Source organism: Cheilinus undulatus, linkage group 11 (assembly GCF_018320785.1).
Source record: "Cheilinus undulatus linkage group 11, ASM1832078v1, whole genome shotgun sequence".
In the NCBI taxonomy this organism is placed as follows: domain Eukaryota; kingdom Metazoa; phylum Chordata; class Actinopteri; order Labriformes; family Labridae; genus Cheilinus; species Cheilinus undulatus.
This window is the reverse complement of record NC_054875.1, coordinates 45,282,971-45,306,980: the sequence shown is the minus strand read 5'-3', so window position 1 is coordinate 45,306,980 and position 24,010 is coordinate 45,282,971. Positions and strand designations below refer to the sequence as shown.

Below are 24,010 nucleotides of genomic sequence, written 5' to 3'. Positions count from 1 at the left end.
AAAGTCAAAAGGACGCATCATTTCCTGTTTATTTGATTTCGTTTCAGAAATGGAAACTAGAAAATGAACAGTATTTTTATTATTTGACTTGGTTTTTAAAACAGAAAAGTGAACAATGAGCCATTTTTCATTTAGTTGTTATTCAGTTATCAATCAAATATTAATTGAACCATGATACAAGGATTGTGAAGGTGTGTGTATTTTAACTGAGTTTTTCTGATTTTGTCCTATTGTAAACAGCGAAATTGAATAAAGATACTGGCCTTTAAAGGGTTAAAATCCAAAAAATATAATTAATATTTGATATGTATATTTCAGGCTGAAGTAGTTTTATAACACTGGCTTGTTTAAAGTGGGAAAAAATACTAATATATAATATTTTTACAGCTGATTTTAGGAAGCTAAAATGTTTTGGCATCTGGACGAGTGAGTTTTTTGGAGGGTTTTTTTTGTTTGTTTTTTTATCTGACATCGCAAAAAATAAATAAATGAAATAAAAAAAAATAACAGTGCATCAAAATCAATGCTGCTGCCAATCATTGACCCATCTCAGAGACTGATAAGAAACTGATTTGTTAGCTTTAGCTGAAGCTAAAATAGCTACACAATTAATTCTTCTATATAAGCCAGTGTAGGTGAGTTAGCTTTAACAACATTAGTGTTAGCAGAGCTAAAGCTTGTTAAGGATAACATAGCTACATACATATTGTAGCTACAAAGATGCTTGGTGAGCTTAGCTTTAGCTATGTTAGCTTGGTTAGCTATGTAGCTACATTATTTATGAAGCTTACCTAGGTAATATAGCTAAAGCTAAGCTCACAAAGCAGCTTCATAGCTACGTTATCTACGTAGCTTACCTAGCAAACAGAGCTAGGTAATCTACGCTGGCTGCAGTAAAATGGAAGAAGAGCTTTATTCCTGTAAGCAGACTCTGCTTTATTCAATATTTTGTAATCAGGATTTTCACGTCGGGTTTTAACTTTTAATTCTTGGTATCCTAGCCCTCACCTTAACCCAGGGGTCAGCAATCTTGTGTAGTAAGAGATACATTTTTCCCCATACCCCCTTTCCAAAAAATCTTTGAAGAACCCCAAAACATATTTAAACCTTACACTGAAGGTGAGCAGTCGACTAAGTCTTTGCCTGTCAACAAAACTGACTGATCAAAGGTATACGACCATCCATTGTTAACTCAGTTAGTTGTGTTATTTTACTTTTACTCTGCGTTTTAAGCATGAATGGATTTAGAACTATAATAGAAACAACTGTGCACATATTTCATTATTTTTATCTATAAGTGCTATTATCAGACAGCTATTATTTATTTTTATCCTTAATGATACTGATATAATCATTAGTATCATTTCTTTATTCACACACACACCCTCGTTACACCTACTGACAGCCTGAGTTAATGAAGGATATCACAGTAGTCTACTGTTCACCTACAGATGAACCCTTCTCCACTTCATCTCCTCTCCCTATCATACGCTGCTGTCAGTCTACATCACATACAGGAATGCAGAAGGGAAGACGTGTTTTGGTCCGTTCAATAAACACCAGCATCAGCAAAACAATCTGAAGGACAAACCGGAGCAATCAGGATAATCACTCAAAATATCCACGAGGGAGTAGAATGAGCTGTTTACAGCCTTTCTCCCTCCTAGTGACAGATGTCATTCAGCACCATGGACAGCACCACATTAACACACATGCCATGTTTCAACACAAACATCAACAATCTGACCTTTTACAACACAAAGGCTCAATCATACATTCTACCATACATTTATTACACACCAAAATATTTAAATTATCATCAAATTCATCAATCTTCTAAATAATATTGAAGACTTCACAGCAGGAGAGTTGAGAATAACATTTACAACCAGTTTATTTGGCTCAAACAGCCCACTACTGATCCCTTGGCCTCCTCTCTTTCTTCACCTGACTGATGCTGTCATGTGTTCACTTGTCTTAGTTTTTCATGCTGTTGTTAACTTTATCACCACTCTTCTTCGCTGACAATACTTTAGTCCTCTTGGTTCCGACAGACACAAAGGTTTTAATAGGAAACTTATCAAAGCTGATCGCCTTGTTACATGGCCGTGTTCTGACCTCTGTTTCTAAGACAGGAAAGCAAAAAAGCTGGCTCCACGGGTTGCTGACCCCTGCCCTGTCCCTATACGGATGTTTAATCCAACTTTTTTCAAAAGTTTTAGCATGTATTCCTGCTCTGATATAGATAGGGTCTCATATGAGTAGTCTGTAGCCAGGCCCTTCTCCAAAAATGACAAACTGTTAGAATAAAAATGTTGTGTCTTTTTGTCTGTGTCCCATACAGTTGTGAAAAATGATCTGAAGCTTGGCACAGACGGGGAACTTCCTGAAGTATATGAAATCAGTGGCTATGCAGGTGCAGGGGACTTTCTGGATGAATATGAGCATGAGAGTGGTCAATGTCATCACAAGAGAGGAGCACTCGCTGGTGCTGGAGTGGTCCAGGTGGCTAAACATGACGCTGAGCTAAGAGGACTCAGTGCCAGTGCAGGATACCAGACGTCCTCAGAGGGAGATTTCAAAGCACTGGCTCAAGCAGAAGCGTTAGGTGTATCCGCCTCTTTGGGTAAAGCTGATTTGGGGGTTAATGCACTCAAAGTAGGAGGAGGAGTAGAACTCTCAGACCACGGTGCGAAAGCCATGGCTGAAGCAAAACTTGCCAGTGTTTCGCTCTCTGGAGATCGTGGCAATGCTACTCTTGGTCTGTCAGCAGACACTGGGATTGGAGTCGGAAAGGACGGTGTAGAAGTGAAGGTGCTGGGAACTGGTGTCTCCATCGGTCGTAAAATCGGTGTGTCTCTGTTTGGAACTGGGTTTGAATTTAAACTGTGGTAAAATGTGTCTGTGGGAGAGTTTCTTTCTCTATTCCAAACCTCTGTCTGATTGGTTGATTCTTTATCTTGCTGCATTCTTATAAAAAAAAAAAATTGTCAAATATACAACAGGAAGGTTTCCTTTTTCATTTAATAATATATTTTTTAGATACTGGGCACCAAATTAAATAAAAGAATATATGTCCCTTACCACTTTTATGATTGCTAAAAGCATTAATCCATCCAACACAGCTCTTACTATTATTATTTTGTTTGTGTGTAAATGCAATTAATATCTAAACAGAGTGTTTACAAGACACCTATGGTTGATTTTCTCACTCTTGACTGTCACTGTCTGTCTGTAACTGCTTCGCATTAACATTTAAACACCTGTTAATAAAAATGTTCAAAAGTTAGTCTGAGTCAAGTGTCTTTAGTAAACTTCTTCATTATAAGGACAAAAACTTTGTTTATTATGAGGTTTAAAGGCTGTTTCTAGTGTAACAGAATGACCCCTCTATAAAAAAAATACCAGAGGAGACCTGATAGTCTAGAAAGAATCAATCCTTCAACATCTCAACTTTCCATCCTGTTGAAACGAGAGAGAGAGAGAGAGAGAGTTCTCACACCAACCATTCAGATGAAAGCATGAGAAAAAGACAATTACATTAACTATTGGACATGCACAAGAAGTCAAAGTAAACTAAAGTGTTATTCAGCCCTAAACAGACAGTACACTGTAGCAGATTATTTAAGCACAGTGACTGATGAGAAACTGAGGAAGACAGACCATGAACAGACTCAGTGATCACCGTCTGAATACAGACAGGTAACACACACACCTGGCTACCTAGAGAGGACAGACTGTGTCAGCTCTGTACTCAGAACCAGGTAGAAACAGAAACACACTTCCTGCTGCACTGCAGTAAATATGAACATATAAGGAAAAACATTCAGTAATCAAATCAAACAAAGGGTTTGTCCACATTGATTCACTACATGAAAGTGTTAAAATGACATCCATATTAGGAGGACACAGAATCGTCAGCATAGATGCTGCTAAATATATATGATCCTGTCATAGCCTGAGGGACAACCATTCAGTCTCCTCCCAACCAACACTCTGAAGATATTTTATTTTTATTCCTATCATTTTTTCAACAATCACTGTTATCACTGTATATTCATTTTTATCCTTAATTATTCTGATATAAGCATTATTTCTTTATCACCACATACTTTTTACTGTCAGTGCAGAGTGTAGGTTATAGTAGTAGCTCACTGCTCACCTACAGATGAAACCTTCTCTGCTGTCTGTCTGTCTGTCTGTCTGTCTGTCTGTCTGTCTGTCTACGTCACATACAGGAATGCAGAAGGAAAGACGTGTTTTGGTCTGTTCAATAAACAACGGCATCAACAAAACAAACTGAAGGACAAAGTGGAGCAATCAGGATAATCACTCAAAATATCCACGAGAGAGAAGAATGAGCTGTTTAAAGCCTTTCTCCCTCCTTCACTCTCTTTGAGTGACAGAAGTCATTCAGCACCATGGACAGCTCCACAACAACACACAACAGACATCAACAATCGCATCTTTTACAACACAAATGCACACTCATACACTCCACCATACATTCATTACACACCAAAATATTTAAATTATTATCAAATTCATCAATCTTCTGAATAGTATTGAAGGCTTCACAGCAGGAATACCTGAGCTTACCTGTTTATTTGGCTCAAACAGCCCACTACTGATCCCTTGGCCTCCTTTCTCTCTTCACCTGACTGATGCTGTCATGTGTTCACTTGTCTTAGTTTTTCATGCTGTTGTTAACATTATCACCACTTTTCTTCACTAACAATACTTTAGTCCTCTTAGGGTTCGACAGAGGCACCAGTTTGCTATGAATCTTATCACAGCTGATTGGCTATTTCACTGGTTCCCAACCTGGAGGCCAAAGATATCAAGGCGAGCACAAGGCTTTTTTCTGCTCTGAAGGTGCTAAAATTAGATTAGCAAATATTGACTAAAACCATGATAAAGCAGTTATAAAGTAGTTTATACAAATTCTTTTTGATATGTAAAGTACGCATAGGCCTTTTTTAGGGTTTTAGCAGTGAAACAAGTAAAATCTATGTTGATATTTGGTGGCAGTTTGTCACTTTTTATTCTCTCTTGGGTCCTTGGGGCTGCTTTTCTTTTATGCACATGTAGAGGGGGCTCCAAGAAAAAATGGTTGGGAAACACCGGTCTATTTTGCATTTCCTCTGTTCCTCTTGCTGTGCTAAACCAGATTGCAGATATTAAAAACTTAATTCGCATGATCTGCTCAAAACTTCTGCTTCTGATGTCACTGACATGACGTTCTGACCTCTGTTTTCAAGACAGGAAAGCATACAGTAGATGCATGAACATTTACGTTGATAAAATAAGTCTCTTTGTAAAATGAAAGTTAGAAGTGAATGGAAAAAGCTGCACATTTTACAGATAAAAAACTATCTCAATATAGCATTAGAAAAAAACCTCAATTAAAAAAACATACTTTATTTCAAATGTCTGGCACAGCTGCAGAGAGCCACTAAGGAGGGGCCAAAGAGCCATGGGTTGCTGACCCCTGACCTATACAGCACCTGTTCCTAAAAAATGTACTGAATAAAAAATGAATAAAGAAATAAAAGCATCACGTATTTGCTGCAGATTTGTCAGCTGTTCCTCATACACCTCAGTTAATGTACCAACAGATTTGGCGCTCCCAGGAAAGAAAGGTTAGGAATCACTAAGCTTCAGCACATCTTTCCCAATATTTAGCTGTTTCAGGTTTTTAGGAACATTTATTTCACTTTTGGTGTTGTAAAGGTAGCTTTAGTGCTCTCTCTCCGTCTCTCTCTCTCTATCAATCATTTGCTGGATCAGTCACTGTGATCATCTGTGTGTCTGAGAACAAAGTAGACAAAGGTGCATTCATGTGTGTACTGTTATGTTTAATCATAACAACACTACTGACTTTAACAGTGTTAATCTTTTATGACAGGGCAGGAGACAGAACACGACCATAAACACCTCCAATACAGCACACCTTTCAACTGAACTGTTCTTTTTGTAAGTTTTTACCGTCAGTTTTGTTCCTGATCTATTTAAACCTTCCAATCGAGATCAGACCAGCATCTGAGCTCTGAGCACGCAGCACAACACATCTGATCCAGATAAGAATCCAACATGAGAGATTAATTATGAATAAAGTCTGTTAATGTTGAGTGAATATTTAAATATTCATATTATTGCTGGATAACCTCATTGGTACTGGCAGCACTCTAGTTCAACAAACTTTATGTGATTTTATATATAAACTGTGATCATCTCTATGCTGTCAATTTCTTTATTTAACTATTATTTTAACTCCCACTGAGCTCTGATTTCATGCTGACATTTCCTCCTTTTCTTTCAGACTTTCTCAGACTTGAAGATGTCAGGTAGGTACATTAAATTTCAAAGAATAGGAGCATATTTTTCATATTATTATACTAAACTTAGTATCTCTACAGAAAAAAGCCTCTTCATATTTTATGCCGTTTATTTTCTGCTATTTATGACTAAAAGTGAAACTTGGCAATGTGTACAATGGAGTTTATGTTCATTGTACAAGCATAAAAACAATTTCTTTTTCTTTTTGCAGACCTCAGTGATGCAGGTGAGTACAGTTCAAAGTTTTGTTGTATCAACTTTTTACTTATTTGTGTTGATAAGTGTTGCTAAAAGACAATAAAATCCTTTCAGTGCTTCTATATTAAAAGAATTTATGTCATTAAAATCATAAAATTAGGTAAGATCATCAAGTTAGGGTGAAACACGATGAAGAAGACACTGTTCTTCTTTTGAACACATGTTTAAGGATTAATGACAGACCGTAGATCTCTGACAGACACTCTCACAGATCGTTTATCTGAGTCATCCTCTCTGTCAGAATGGAAGTGCTGTTATTTGCCATTAAAACCTTCTAGAGTTATCTTTTTTTATTTTTTGTCAAATTCAGCTTACATTCATGGAAAGACACATAACAAACATTACAGACTAACATTTCATAAAATAGAACAAAAAAAAAAAATTCACAGGTCTGACTGGGGTAAATTATGTACACACTTACTTTGAAAGTAGCTATATGAACAGTGGCTCGCTTTAGCTTTGTTAGCTTTAGCTGAAGCTAAAATAGCTACACTAGCTACACAATTAACGCTACTACATAAGTCAATGTAGCTGAGTTAGCTTTAACAAAATTAGTGTTAGCAGAGCTAAAGCTAGTTAAGGCTAACATAGCTACTTCGATAGCATAGCCACAAAGATGCTTTGTAAAGCTTAGCTTTAGCTATGTTAGCTCGGTTAGCTATGTAGCTACACTATCTATGAAGCTTACCTAGGTAATATAGCTAAAGCTAAGCTCACAAAGCAGCTTCATAGCTACGTTATCTACGTACGTAGCTTACCTAGCAAACAGAGCTAGGTAATCTATGCTGGCCTCAGTAAAATGTTTCATGGAAGAAGAGCTTTATTCCTGTAAGCAGACTCTGCTTTATTCAGTATTTTGTAATCAGGATTTTCAGGTCGGGTTTTAACTTTTAATTCTTGGTATCCTAACCCTCACCCTAACCCAGGGGTCGGCAATCTTGTGTAGTAAGAGATACGTTTTTCCCCATTCCCCCTTTCCCAAAAAATCTTTGAGGAACCACAAAACATATTTAAACCTTACACTGAAGGTGAGCAGTCGACTAAGTCTTTGCCTGTCAACAAAACTGACTGATCAAAGGTATACGACCACCCATTGTTAATTCAGTTAGTTGTGTTATGTTATGTGTCATGTAGAAAGTAGGGGCAAGTGAGGCATGTATCCAATCACAGCTACTTTGGCTGTGTGGAAAAGTGGGATGAGATACGCGGGAGATCCAATAACACCTGCTTGTGCTGCGTGGTGGCGGAGTAAGTTGGGGAGAGATCCAATCAGTTGACTAAAATTACTGTAAATTTCGTTGACTAAAATGTTGGGAAGTTTCAACTAAAAACTAGACTAAAAATAAAACAATTTAGATGGCTAAATAATGACTAAAACTAAAAAATATTTTTGGCAAAAGACTATAACTAAAACTAAATGGAAAAAGTGCTGTCAAAATTAACACTGACACCTACTGACAGCCTGAGTTAATGAAGGATATTACAGTAGTCTACTGTTCACCTACAGATGAAACCTTCTCCACTTCATCTCCTCTCCCTATCATACGCTGCTGTCTGTCTACGTCACAGGAATGCAGAAGGAAAGACGTGTTTTGGTCCGTTCAGTAAACACCAGCATCAGCAAAACAATCTGAAGGACAAACTGGAGAGTAGAATGAGCTGTTTACAGCCTTTCTCCGTCCTAGTGACAGATGTCATTCAGCACCATGGACAGCACCACATTAACACACATGCCATGTTTCATCATGCCTTGGCCTCCTCTCTTTCTTCACCTGACTGATGCTGTCATGTGTTAACTTGTCTTAGTTTTTCATGCTGTTGTTAACTTTACCACCACTCTTCTTCGTTGACAATACTTTAGTCCTCTTGGGTCCGACAGACGCAAAGGTTTTAATAGGAAACTTATCAAAGCTGATCGCCTTGTTACATGGCCGTGTTCTGACCTCTGTTTCTAAGACAGAAAAGCAAAAAAGCCAGCTTTGGGACCATGGTTTGCTGACCCCTGCCCTGTCCCTAAACGGATGTTCAATCCAACTTTTATCAAAAGTTTTAGCATGTATTCCTGCTCTGATATAGATAGGGTCTTACATGAGTAGTCTGTAGCCAGGCCCCCCTCCAAAAATGACAAACTGTTAGAATAAAAATGTTGTGTCTTTTTGTCTGTGTCCCATACAGTTGTGAAAAATGATATGAAGCTTGGCACAGACGGGGAACTTCCTGAAAAATATGAAATCAGTGGCTATGCAGGTGCAGGGGAGTTCCTGGATGAATATGAGAATGAGAGTGGTCAATGTCATCACAAGAGAGGAGCATTCGCTGGTGCTGGAGTGGGCCAGGTGACTGAACATGACGCTGAGCTAAGAGGACCCAATGCCGGTGCAGGATACCAGACGTCCTCAGAGGGAGATTTCAAAGCACTGGCTCAAGCAGAAATGTTTAGTGGATCCGCCTCTTTGGGTAAAGCTGATTTGGGGGTTAATGCACTCAAAGTAGGAGGAGGAGTAGAACTCTCAGACCACGGTGTGAAAGCCATGGCTGAAGCGAAGCTGGCAAGTGTTTAGCTCTCTGGTGATCGTGCCAAAGCTACCATTGGTCTGTCAGCAGACACTGGCGTTGGAATCGGAAAGGACGGTGTAGAAGCGAAGGTGCTGGGAACTGGTGTCTCCATCGGTCGTAAAATCGGTGTGTCTCTGTTTGGAACTGGGTTTGAATTTAAACTGTGGTAAAATGTGTCTGTGGGAGAGTTTCTTTCTCTATTCCAAATCTCTGTCTGATTGGTTGATTCTTTATCTTGCTGCATTTTTATAAAAAAAAAATTGTCAAATATACAACAGGAAGGTTTCCTTTTTCATTTAATAATATATTTTTTAGATACTGGGCACCAAATTAAATAAAAGAATATATGTCCCTTACCACTTTTATGATTGCTAAAAGCATTAATCCATCCAACACAGCTCTTACTATTATTATTTTGTTTGTGTGTAAATGCAATTAATATCTAAACAGAGTGTTTACAAGACACCTATGGTTGATTTTCTCACTCTTGACTGTCACTGTCTGTCTGTAACTGCTTCGCATTAACATTTAAACACCTGTTAATAAAAATGTTCAAAAGTTAGTCTGAGTCAAGTGTCTTTAGTAAACTTCTTCATTATAAGGACAAAAACTTTGTTTATTATGAGGTTTAAAGGCTGTTTCTAGTGTAACAGAATGACCCCTCTATAAAAAAAATACCAGAGGAAACCTGATAGTCTAGAAGGAATCAATGCTTCAACATCTCAACTTTCCATCCTGTTGAAACGAGAGAGAGAGAGAGAGAGAGTTCTCACACCAACCATTCAGATGAAAGCATGAGAAAAAGACAATTACATTAACTATTGGACATGCACAAGAAGTCAAAGTAAACTAAAGTGTTATTCAGCCCTAAACAGACAGTACACTGTAGCAGATTATTTAAGCACAGTGACTGATGAGAAACTGAGGAAGACAGACCATGAACAGACACAGTGATCACCGTCTGAATACAGACAGGAGCTGGAGTGCTGGAGTGGTCCAGTCGGCTAAACATGACGCTGAGCTAAGAGGACCCAATGCCGGTGCAGGATACCAGACGTCCTCAGAGGGAAATTTCAAAGCACTGGCTCAAGCAGAAATGTTTAGCGGATCTGCCTCTTTGGGTAAAGCTGATTTGGGGGTTAATGCACTAAAAGTAGGAGGAGGAGTAGAACTCTCAGACCACGGTGTGAAAGCCATGGCTGAAGCGAAGCTGGCAAGTGTTTCGCTCTCTGGTGATCGTGCCAAAGCTACCATTGGTCTGTCAGCAGACACTGGCGTTGGAATCGGAAAGGACGGTGTAGAAGCGAAGGTGCTGGGAACTGGTGTCTCCATCGGTCGTAAAATCGGTGTTTCTGTGTTTGGAACTGGGTTTGAATTCAAACTGTGGTAAAATGTGTCTGCTGTAGAGTCAAACCATTTCAAATCTGTGATTGAGTTAAATAAAAGCGTAGCAAATCTACAACAGGAAGGTTTCCTTTCCTTTCTATTAAGAATGTATTTTTTAGTTATGATTGTATGTTTCCATTATTAATGTAATTTTGGCCTCTGGTGGTAAGGGGCGTGTCCAGAGGAGTTGCATTGCCTATATCTACATATTTTCTGCCCCCCACATGCCCCACAGTTTTTGATGAACTTGGTCACCATGGTTTTGGACATCCTCTCTGCCTTCACTAAATCTTAAGTACCATTCACACATATTCCTCAGTTAATGTACCAAAGGATTCAGATGCTTTTTGTTTAATTTCACCAAAAATTTCAAGGTAAAATGTGCGCAACTCTTAAGCTAGCAGTGAATTAAATACTACAAACTGCATAAACACCCAAGCTTTAATAAATGTAGTGAAAAAGTGAGTAAACTCCTGTTTGGTAGATTATTTCTTTGTTGTAATAATGCTTATGGTAATAAATCTTATACCACTGTAAAGCCTGTTTATTTCCCTTTTAAATGGTGCCACATTTGTAAGATAAATACTTTTGTGGGATGTGAGTATGTGGGTTGCCCCAATGAAAAATTAACCAACTCTTCCCTGCCAATGCCAAACAGAGGTAGTCTCTGATAAACCCCGATCTCTGGGGTCGAGGGATGTCATCATGGAGGACAGAGTTCAGTCCCTGACTTTTGAGGGATGAAATCCCAAAAAACACTTTTTGTGTACAAAAAGCTTAATCAGGTTTATTTTTCCCTTTTCGAAAAAATAAAATAAAAAAATATGCAATAGACTTGCGGAAAGAAAATTTTTGCAAGGTAAGTGTTTTCTAGTATAATTTAACCCTACTGTGATTGACCCTTGGCCCAAACAGAATGGTCCAAAACCTTCAAAAAAATCACATATATATATATATATATATATCAAGGATAATACTGCTGCAAATCCCTATGGACACATTAAAACAACAAATTGGTAGATGGCTGGAAGTTAAAATCAAATGCAATCAATAAAAAATGCATTTGTGGCAGAAGAGCATATATTGCAGTTTGGTGAGTTGAGTTATGATGCTCTTCTGACATCTAAAGAAATTCTGTTTTTTTTCTTCAGATTGAGGTGTTTCATGTTGTTCTCACCACACATTTGAAAATAAAAACTCATTCTGTTTATTCAGTAAGCTGCTTGTTTCTTGTACCAGTGCAGCAGCAGGCTCTTATAAACATCCTGTAGTTTATTATTTCAATTTCCATTTACTGTAAGTGGCTGAGAGCAAGGAAGCACTCAGTGATCTGACCCTGGAGGACCTCATAATTAAATCATTTAAGTGCAGCCCAGTCTGTGCAAGTCATCTTGGCTAATGAAGTTACTTCAGCTTTCTGTTTCATATTTGTATCCCAGCGATGCAGGCAAAGGTAGAAATGCACACAGGAAACAGAATTTTTCTTTATTATTTATTGCTTCATACTTTAAACAGCTCGGTATATTTTTAAAGCCAGATTAACAGATGATAAAATTAATGTTAATTGTTAATGTTAATAATGTTAATAATTGTTAATTAATGTTAATTATTCTGAGTAAAATATGAGCTTATAAGTTTGATAATCATTGCTGTCTGCTTTTATTTACATTTTAAACAGCACCCCAACTTTTTGGGAATTGGGATTGTATGATGTTGGACAATGATTCCCATTTCTCTTTCATGATTGCTCAAAATTAATGATTGACATATTGCAGGGGTAATGCTTCTCTTTGGGCAGTCGATGTACAATAGTGATCACACCATTCACTTCCTTAGTAGAAGTCTATTTTGGTTTCCTTCTTATAATAATCTCTGGGCTGTAGATATCTGTGAAATTCATGCTAATCCAAGTTAAATTTCTCTGTCTTCTTGATGCAATTTTCTGTTAAGAGGTGGGCTCTCATTTATTGTGAAAAGTTACAGACTTTCTGCTTAGTGCAGTAAATAAAACAAACAAAACCAACTGAAATAGCTCAACACAACTAATGCTTCAACTGGTTTCCCCAAATCCAACTGAAAATGCAATTTGATAACAACTTCTCCAGTCTCAAACTTATTCAGCCCCTTCATGGAAAGCATCTTCAGTACTTAGATTTGCATTGTTTGCTTCTATGACCCGCTGCAAACCAGATGCACATCCAGACACCAACAACTTCAGTCAGTGACCCTGAGAAATCCTAGCCCATTCCTCATGTGCACTGACCCCCAGTTCAGTGTTATTCTTGGGTCTGCATGCTGCAAACACCTTCTTCAAATGTGGCAGAGTCAAAAATTAGGTATCAGCACAGATGATTCTTTACCAATCTATAAGCATTTCTTAAAAGTCTGTCTGTTAAGATTGGTCTTCCATAGCCTCAGCCTTTCATGTATACCACACAACAACCAAAATTATCATCCTGTCCCATAGAATAACATCTGTTACTGGAGGCAGTGTGATGTGTGGGGCGGCATTTCCCGCACTGGAAAAACGAGACTCATCATCACTGGAAGAAATCTCAATGCACAGAGATGTAGAGATACCATTGTATACCAAAATCATTTTTTTATGTTTCTGCAATGGTTAATACATCAATTTGTAGAAGCTCTTTAACCCAAATGATATTTTTAATGCTAAAATATAATTATTATTGTTATCCATGACTTTTCAAATTTACTGATTGACAAAAAAACTGAAAAAATAGGAAAGCACATTAATATTTCTTGATGAATATGTCAAATTATAGTTATTTACTTGCACTCCTTAACAGAAAAATGAGTTTTAGTGGTTGAATGTTATGCTTGATTTATTTCTGACTTCTCAGAGAAGCCCAGTGAGCTGGCTCAAATTTGGGTATAAAAAGGTAAATTCAGTTTGAAATCCCTCATTCCTGTTCAAAATGGTAAAATGTGGAGAGCTGACTGAAAATGAAAGAGTCCACATTAAAGCACTTCATGATGCTCGATGGTCTTTGAGACAAATATGACAGGTGGTCTGATAAATTTGTTAAGCACTGTAAATAAAGCATAATACTGCTGCAAATCCCTGTGGACACATTAAAGCAACAAATTGGTAGATGGCTGGAAGTTAAAATCAAATGCAATCAATAAAAAATGCATTTGTGGCAGAAGAGCATATATTGCAGTTTGGTGAGTTGAGTTATGATGCTCTTCTAAGATCTGATGAAATTCTGTTGTTGTTTTTTCAGATTGTGGTGTTTCCTGTTGTTCTCACCACACATTTGAAAATAAAAACTCTCTCTGTTCTTTCAGTAAGCTGCTTGTTTCCTGTACCAGTGCAGCAGCAAGCTCTTATAAAAATCCTGTAGTTTATTCTTTCACTTTCCCCTACTGTAAGTGGCTGAGAGTAAGGAAGCACTCAGTGATCTGACCCTGGAGGACCTCATAATTAAAACATTTAAGTGCAGCCCAGTCTATACAAGTTATCTTGGCTAAAATGAAGGTATTTCAACTTTCTGTCCCACATTTTTATCAGGTTGATGCATGCAAAGGTAGAAATGCACACAGGAAACAGAATATTTCTTTTATTATTTATTGCTTCGTACTTTAAACAGCTGGGTATATTTTCAAAGCCAGATTAAAAGATGATTAAATTAATGTTAAAGTGTCTAAGTTTCAACATCTGATCGTTTATGTTGTATTCTGAATAAAATATAAGCCTATAAGTTTGATCATCATTGCTGTCTGCTTTTATTTACATTCTACACCCCAACTTTTTAGGAATTGGGATTGTATGATGTTGGACAATGATTCCCATTTGTCTTTTATGATTGCTCAAAATGAATGGTTGCTATTATGCAGGTGTGATTCTTTCCTTTGTGCAGTTGTTGTACAATAGTGATCACACCATTCACTTCCTTAGTAGAAGTCTATTTTGGTTTCCTTTTTATAATAATCTCTGGGCTGTAGATATGTGTAAAATTCATGCTAATCCAAGTTAAATTTCTGTTAGGAGGTGGGCTCTCATTTACTGTGAAAAGTTTCAAACATTCTGCAAATTACAAAACCAATTACAACAGCTCAACACAACTAATGCTTCAACTGGTTTCCTCAAATGCAATTCTTTCTCTCTTTCTATTCTGCTGATTAGCTGATTATACTCTTAAAAGGAACCCTGCATGATCAGACAAGTTCATCTGGTTGGATAGATATTTGTGTCTTTCATATAAATATTGAACTAAAAAACTCATCATATATCTGTATTTTGAGCCATTTGAGTTTATAAATTCACCAGGAGACCGCCATGTTTTGGTCGGGGCTGGCGCCATGATGTCACAGTTCCGCGGTGATCCTCACCTTTCCTGTGCAGTAACCTGTTTCAGACTGGCAGCCAGTGTTAGGGCTGCATCTAAGAAACGCAGCACGTCTCACGCAGGGAGAATTCTAAAATTTGAGGTCTCTTCTATTTTTTATTTGCACCACGAGCAGTTATCTGTCCATCTAGACAGGAAAATGATAAATACAGAGCCATATTTACCTTGTTGTAGCAAATATGTATGTCCACATGGGTAGAAAATGTTTGAAATCTGTTTCTTGATGAACAAGATGAAGGCCATGAGCTAAAATGCGTCTGTTTAATAAAGTTGTTCCCCGAACTTCTCTTCTTTATGGGGCTTTCTTTTTCCACACGGTTCTGGTAAGGCCGGCCACACACTAGATGATTTTTTAATCTGAAATGATTTTAAAACCATGGGAGACCACAGACTTCAGGACAATTTCCAAAGACTTTTCATCTTTAATCCTCTGAACGCGCACACCAGACAATTGTCAAATCATTGGAGACCACACACCTGCTGACCTGCCTACAACCTAGAAAAAAAAAAAAACACAGATGTTTGTCGACACCGTCTTGCTGTCTCTCCACAACAGGCTGTCCTGGCGTGTGTTACAGGTGCAGCAAAAATCATAAAACAAGGGAAAGACTCAGGACGAAATCCTTGCTGGAATTAAGGTACGGTTGTGGTCATGGTTGTGAGTGGTGAAAGTACGTATGATTCGTCTAGTGACGCCACCCGGTCTGCTCGCTCTCATTGGTTGTTGTGGGTACTCCATCAGCGGCACTACAACCTAGAATCATAAATATCAAACATGTTTGATATTTACGATTCCAGGTTTGGCTGGCTACGACGCGATTTGGAGCAGTAAATGAATCGTGTTGACGCCACACACATGCAGACTACTCAGACAAATAATCGTTTGCGCCGAGGCTCCAGTCTACGCCCCCACGATCGTCCGGGGAGGCAAATCTTGCCCCAAATCAGGCTTAAAATCCTGTAGTGTGTGGTCGGCCTAAAGATAAATACAATATGAACAGACTTCTGGTTTGCGTCTTTCAAAGTAAAAGTCCACTTTAGTATTTCTTTGGAGAAACTCTGTTCATATGTACATAATACTTTTATTTTGAAAAGCTCCCGGCACGCTTCCACTATACACTGAATCCAATCACTTGTAGGAGGTTTACTGAGGTAAAACATAGGAGGAAAAACAGTTACTGCTCAGCAACGGAAAGGAGCGCTGCAGAACTGTGATGTCACACTATTGGTGCGGATCAAAACATGGCGGCCTCCTGCTGAGTTTATGAGCTGAAATGTACTCAAAATGCAGATATGTGGGATATTTAGTGAGGTTTTTAGTTTAATATACATTTGAGACATACAAGTATCTATCCAACAAGATGAACTTGTCTGATCATGCAGGGTTCCTTTAAAGTACTCAGTTAATCATTCAACCAATCAGCATGCACCCATCATAGTTTAGATCTGTCATTCTCAGCCTGTCATTTCAGGCGCTGCAACCCTCCTCCACCCCAGCCACCTCCATTCAATTCATCAGCATCTAGTCCAGATCCTCACAGGTCTTGTGCTTGGCTCAGTCTCCTCCTGCAAGCCACGTCAGAAGTCTACTCCTCATCTGATCCTGCATCCCTCATCAAAGCCACCACCAGTGTCCAGACACCATTGGGGGGGTATCTTATTCCTGCAGTTTACCTCACTACCTCTTCAAGAACATGAAGTCATCACAATGGAGTCTAATCGCCAAAGACATTGCACTTTTCTCTCATCAAAATTAGTAAAATAAATCACTGTTAAAATTGTATAAGGCTCTCCTGGTTGATGATTATTAATATATCAAGGGGTGAAATCAGTCCATTATTTTTGTCTGGAATCACTGACGAGGTTATGAGTGTTGTTGGTTTTTTCCCCAAAAGGATACTTCAACATTTTGGCAAATTCACCCATTGCCATAATCCCTACAGTAGGGGTCATCAAGTACATTTGAACAGGGGCCAGATTTAGTCTCAACAGGGTCTCTGGGGGCCAGATTACAAATAAAGAAAAATTAAATCAACATTTTGTTCTGATTAACATATTATTTTATTAGTATCTTATATATATATTTATTTATTTATATATATATATATATATTGGTTTTGGTTTTGGTTTTTTTCAAAACGCAGAACGTTTTTAGGCATTAACAGTGAGATTTATCCCAATCTATAATGCCATTGACCACAAGCAGACAAGCCTGCCCACAGAATTAACTGGGCTCCTGAAAATCCCAGAGAACGGGCCCTGATAATTATGATTTAGCACCAATATGAACTTGTTTTTAACACTTTTCAACACTTTACTGCTTCATTCTGCCATTTCTGCAACATTTTATGCCATTTGTAAACCTTCTTGCCAATTTTTGCTTTTTTTTAATCACTCTTTTTTTACCACTTTGGGGCCTTTTCACTGCTTTGCCATTGGCTTTTTTTGCACCATTTTGCCACTTTTAAACCATTTTTTATACTTTTTGTACTTTTTTGCCTCTTCAGCACAATTTTTTGCCATTCTTGAACTCCTTTAAACCACTTTCTTGCCTGTCTTATCCCTCCTTTTTCCGTTTTGGCCACTTTTAACCAATTTTTAATATACTTTTTGTCACATTTTAACCTCTATTCACCACTTTTCCTACAAGTTTTTGTCCTTTTTTGCAACTTCAATACCCATTTGGATCTTATTACCCATTTTTGCAGCTCTCTAACCCCTTTTCACCACTTTATCCAGTCATTTCAGCCAGTTTTAACACATTTTTTTAATATTTACAAATAATGGCTGACAAGTGAATTTCTGTAAAAACAGATTAAATGTGAAGTCATTCTTAAACTATCTGAATATTAATGGCTTTGGGGTTGATTTAACAGCTGCAGACATTTAAAGCCAAAAGATACTCCTAAAACCACAGCAACTTCTTTTCCTGCTTTTCTGAATTTAAAGATCTCCTGAGGGCCAACAGGAAGCTTTGGGGGGCCTGATTTGGCCCAGTCTGCCCAGTTATATTCTGTGGGCAGGCTTGTCTGCTTGTGGTCTATGGCATTATAGATCAGGATAGATCTCACTGTTAATGCCTCAAAACGTCCTGCATTTTGAAAAAAATATAAGATTCTAATAAAAAATAATACTAATAAAATAATATGTGAATCAGAACAAAATATTGATTTCATTTTTCTTTATTTGGAAGTTCGGCCCCCAGAGACTCTGCCTCTAAATCTGGCCCTTGTTCAAATGTACTTGATGACCCCTGCTATAGGAAGTCCAAGCTAGGACTGCTAGCATGAGTCATGCTTTAGTAATATAAAGAAGCCCAACAATAACAGTAAATATGTTTTATCTAGCCACTTAATCCAATTTTGTGCTGTGCAACAGTCTGCAATGGAATCGTGACTTTAAAAAAATGTCGATGACAGAGATGATCACAGGTTTCAGACAACACACTTTACTCCTTCATGATAGGGGCCTATAGTCAAATATGAGTTATATATTTAAAATGACTGATATTACTGATTACCTTATTATACATTATTCCTTTCACTTTCCATTTACTGTAAGTGGCTGGCTTTGAGTTAACCCTCAGTGATCTGACCCTGGAAGACCCCCTAATAAAAACATTTGAACACAGGCTCCGCTCTGTCTGCTCAAGTTACCTTTGAAGAAGGAATGAAGTTATTTTAGTTTTGTTTCTCACATTTTTATCAGATTGATGCAAATAAAGGCAGAAGAGCACACAGGAAACATGGGCCACAAAGATCAGATGCTTTTTCTATTATTTATTGCTTTATACTTAAAAGAGACGGCTATTTTTTTATGGCCAGATTAACCGAAAAATTATGCAAAGAACAGTTAACAACAGATATAGCGACTATCCTGCCCTCCTGCAGTCACTCGTGCATGGGAGTGGGAGACTGTTTTTGACGCGCTCTTACAAACAATTGTCCACACGATGATCCATGTTCGGGCGATGTTCCCATTTAATGATCGGCAAATTCATACCAAAACAAGAGGGTTAAACTGATGCAAAAAGAACTGATAATGTGACGAGGTGATGCTGCTGGAAAACAAAACGGTTAGGTGAGTGAGCCTAGCGAGCGGTAAAAACCGCATGACCTTCCACCCCATGTTCCCCTGGTTACCTGCCCCCGTGCCTATAAAGAAAACCCTGCACTGCCCCCAGTGGAGACCTGACGTAACCCATGAAGGACAAACAAACAGATGTGGCTCCTATAACAGATGTGTTGCTGCCATTACATTTCAATTGAGCTAATATTTTTTATGAATTGTTAAATTATCTAATTTTTAAAATCTGGTGTGTTGTTTATGTTCCAATGTGAAAAAAAAAACAGTTTTTTTTTCAATTTGACAATAATCGCATTCTGTTTTTATTTACAGTTCACAGTGAAAATCGAGGCTGTATTATGTTGGACTGTGATTTCTTTTTTTTTTCATGATTGTTTAAAATTAATGATTGATTTAATGCAGATGTAATGCTTCTCTTTGTGCAATTGTAGTATAATAGTGATCTCACCATTCACTTTCTTAGTGGACATCTCTTTTGGTTTCCTCCCTAGTCTGTGATCCTCTGTGTGTCTGAGAACCAAGAAGATAAAGGTGCAGTTAAATGGTTCATGTGTGTACTGTTATACTCAATCTTGACGGCGCCACTGACCTAAATGTTTATCTTTCATGACAGGGCGGGACACAGAACATAAACACCTCCCTCATGACCAATTTTGAATTGAACCGTTGTTTATGTAAGTTTCTTACTTTCAGTTTCGCTCCTGATCTATTTAAACCCTCCGATCGAGATCAGACCAGCATCTGAGCTCTGAGCACGCAGCACAACACATCTCAAGAAACCTGATCAAGGTAAGAATCCAACATGTGAGATTAATTATGAATAAAGCCTGTAAATGTGCAGTGAATATCAAATCTTCATATTATTGCTAAATAACCTAAATGGTATTGGCAGCACTCCAATTCAACATACTTTGAGTAATTTAAAATATAATCTGTGAACATCTCTATGCTGTCAATGCCTTTATTTTACATTTTTTTAAATTCCCCTTGTGCTCTGATTTCATGCTGACATTTCCTCTTTTTCTTTCAGACTTTCTCAGATTTGAAGATGTCAAGTAGGTACATTTATTTTTTCAAAAAATGAGAGCACATTTTTCAAATTATTATACTAAACTTAGTATTTCTACAGAGACAGGCCTCTTCTTATTTCAAGCACAATTATTTTCTTTTCTATTTCTATTTGCTATTTATGATTAAAAATTAAACTTGATAATGTGTGTAGAAAGAAGTCTATGTTCATTGTACATGCCTAAAAAACAATAACAGTTTCCTTTATTTTTTTCAGGACTCAGTCATGCAGGTGAGTACAATTTTATGTTTTGCTGAATTGACTTTTTACTCATTTGTGCTGATAAATGTCGCTAAAAGACAATAACATCCTTAGAGTGCTTCTATCTTCATGCTGTGCCATTCAGTTGTTTATTTTTAAGCCTTTTTGGCCGTGTTAAATGAATATAGCTCAAATTTGCCACAGGATATTCATTAAAAAATGTTATAATTGTTGTCTCAGTTCCCTGCCTAAAACTACACAAAAAACTGACACATTTGTTCCTAATGAAAAAAATGTGTCAAACCACTGAAAATGTATTTTGGACAACTGGCCTTCAGTTTCAAATTTTTATATTTGTCCATCAGATGGTGCTACTTTATCCCATTCAAAGCATGATGCAAAATTTACCACTTTACACTGTTTGCTACTTAAATGATAAGTGTGTGTCACTGCTGATGTTCAGTAATGGTTCTAATAAAACCAGAGGAGTTATGTAAAAATACTGGCCTTAAAGGGTCCAACTCCCAAAAATAAAATTAACATTTGATATTTATATTTCAGGCTGAAGTAGTTTTAAAGCACTGACTCGTTTAATGTGGGAAAATACTAATATGTAATATCTTCACAGCTGATTTAAGGAAGATGAAATTTTTTTGTTTTTGTTTTTTGGACAAAAAATTGTGGAGTTATGTAAACACACTGGCCTTCAAAGGGTTCAAATCCCCAAAATATTATTCATACTGGATATGTATATTTTAAGCTGAAGTAGATTTAAAAGACTTGGGAAGTTGACATTTTTTTGTCATTAGGGCCGACTGCAAGGGTTTTTTTGTTTTGTTTTTTTTTATCTGAAAAATAAAAATGCATCAAAATCAATGTTGCTGCCAACCACTGACCCATCTGAGGGCCTAATAATAATAATACCAATACCAATACCAATAACAATAATAATAATAATTATTATTATTATTATTAATATTATTATTATCATTATAGTAATAATAATAAGGCTGATGTTGTTTTAAAAATCTGACTTGTTTAAGAAGGAAAATAATATTAAGATATATTATTTTCACAGTAGTTTTTGGGAAGTTGAAAATTTTTGTCATTAAGACCGAGTGTGAGTTTTTTTTTCTACATCTGACAGAGAAAATAATGCTGCATCAAAATCAATGTTGCTGCCAACCACTGACCCATCTGAGGGCCTAATAATAAGAATATAATAATAATAATAATAATAATAATAATAAGGCTGATGTAGTTTTAAACGACTGACTTGTATTTTTTATTTATTTTTTATTTATTTATTTATTTTTGGGTGCGTTAGAATATCAAAAGAACTCTTAAGGGTTCAAAGAATTTATGGCAAGATCCTTCTTCTCAAACCAAACAGGCTGTGGTCAAATACAGAGAAGAAGATACTGCTCTTCTTTGAATATCTGTTTGAAACTGGGCTTTGACAAAATTGACTGTCTTTAAAAATGTGTCTTTTTCTCTGTTACCCATACAGTTGTGAAAAATGATCTGCAGGTTGGTACAGACGGGGACCTTCCTGAAGAATATAGAACTGTTGGTTACGCAGCTGCTGGTGAATTTTTAGATGAGTATGAGAATGAAGAAGGGAAGTGTCACCACAAGGATGGAGTGTACGCTGGTGCAGGAATGTTCCAGAAGTCCATTGGCAAGGCTGAGCTTAAAGGACTCAGCGCTGGTGCGGGAATCCAAGCCTCATCAGAGAAAGAGGTCAGAGTTTTTGCTCAAGCAGAATCAGTCAGTCTGGGTAACGATGATGTCAATGTAAAGGGGCCCAAAGCAGGAACAGGATGTGAATTATCTTTGAAGGATGGAGTCAAAGCCATGGTCGAAGCAAAACTGGACCTAGTTTCAGGCTCTATTGGTCCTCTGAGTGGAACGCTCGCTGCAGGAGCGCTGGACACTGGCGCTGGAATCGGATGGTCCGGGGTTGAAGCAAAGCTCCTGGGAACTGGCTTCTCCATCGGTCGCAAAACAGGCATTTCTGTGTTTGGCACTGGGTTTGAGATTGATTTTGGAAAAATTTTCAAGTGAATCTGTGCTAAAATCAGATTGATGTGACAGAACTTGGTTCTTGTAATAATCTCTGTTAAATCCAATAAAATATTATATAAAATATACTCTTTAAATGACCAGCTTCAGCTTCATCTGTAACTTTTCAGTTCACACTTAAACATCACATTTATCAAACCCAAACACTGACAATAATTTCAGATGAAAACTGAAGAGAGCATCCCCCTGCAAACTTTCACAGTTATTTCAGCTCATGGCAGGACTACATTTTACTACATTTATTAGTGATTTTACATCAGACCAAGGCAGCCCTCAAGGAGCATAAAGGGATAAGCTTTCTGGAGCCCAGCTGCATGGGAGTTCTCATGACAGTTGGCAAAACATGGTCCAGCCTTAACAATAACCAACAACCTTTTTTATAAAAACCCTTAAAACGTCTTATTAAAGCAACAAAAATGGTGCTTCTTCATCAAAAATGTATTGTATTTTAATGTAACACCCCCCAAACTCTTCTTAAAACAGATAAATAATGAATCAAAGGTAGGATAATGGAAAAGAAAGAGATCCATAGAATTTGTTAGTAAACCTTTTTCAGTCAGCTTTAACCATGATCTGAGCCTGGCTTTGGAGTCAAATTCAAGCCAGGAGGGTAACAATAATCTAGGTATTGTAGGAATACAGAGATGCCAATGTTTAAAAATCCTTATAGCTGGTACTGATATTAATGCTGATATTTAAATGTTGACACCTAAAACTGTGGACCTTAAAACACAAAATCCAAAAAGGGGATGTAAAAATGGGCAGAAATGTTCATATCTGCTGAAACATGTCAGTAATATTGTGCACCCCTGACTCATTGATATCATTAAATCAGATCAGATGATGGCCCTTTAATTGAGCCAATGAGGAGCCAAGTCATTTCTGTGAGCAGGCCTGCATAAGACAGCCCCATGGTTTCATCTGTTAAAATGAAAAACTTGTCCAAATTTATGATCAGATTTTATAAAAGAGGTCAGCTGTTAAAAAATTACTTATACTCACATGCCCAAACTTGATCAATGAAGTTGTGATGTGATGTGTGCTGCAGTGTCTGAAACACAGATATAGACACACAAAAACATAGAAGGAAAGAGACCACATACAACTCTAATACTGAGTTAAAACCCAGGAAAAAAAAAGTTTTTAAGACAAGATTTAAAGTTACATACAGTGGGAGACATTTTGATCTCAGGAGGCACTTTGTCCTATTATAGAGAAGCCACAGCAGACCACTAGTAATGTTTATCTTCAGCTAAGCAATATGATTGTTTGTCATCTGTGTAATTCTGCCCCCACAGATTCAATACACATGGACAAAACTGTTGGTACCCTTCTGTTAAAGACAGAAAAACCCATAATGATAACAGAAATAACTCGAAACTGATGAAAGTAGTTAGAAATAAAACTTTACTAAAAATTAACTGATGGAAACCAGACATTGATTTTGAATTGTGGATCAACAGAGCCATTCAAAAACAAACTAATGAAAGTGGCCTGGACTAAGATGATGATACCACTAGAAAATATCATATGTAAAATAATGTGACCATAAGGACACGTTAAACTACGGTGTGCCCTCTAATTAGCCTCACAGGTGTTTTCAAACTTGTAATCAGTCATTCTGCCTGTTTAAAGGCTGAAAGTAGTCACTGTGCTGGTT

At 37.4% G+C, this 24,010-nt stretch overlaps 1 protein-coding gene across 1 annotated transcript in view; it reads right to left on the bottom strand.

Annotated features, from left to right (window-relative positions):
- LOC121517606 (hepatitis A virus cellular receptor 1 homolog) overlaps positions 1 to 23,395 on the bottom strand; it is a 56,423-nt gene extending 33,028 nt beyond the window's left edge. Inside the window, exon 1 of the mRNA XM_041799502.1 lies at positions 23,353 to 23,395. The gene's annotated coding sequence lies outside the window, so the exon portion shown is untranslated. The remainder of the gene's footprint in view (positions 1 to 23,352) is intronic.
- Between the last annotated feature and the right edge of the window lie 615 nt (positions 23,396 to 24,010).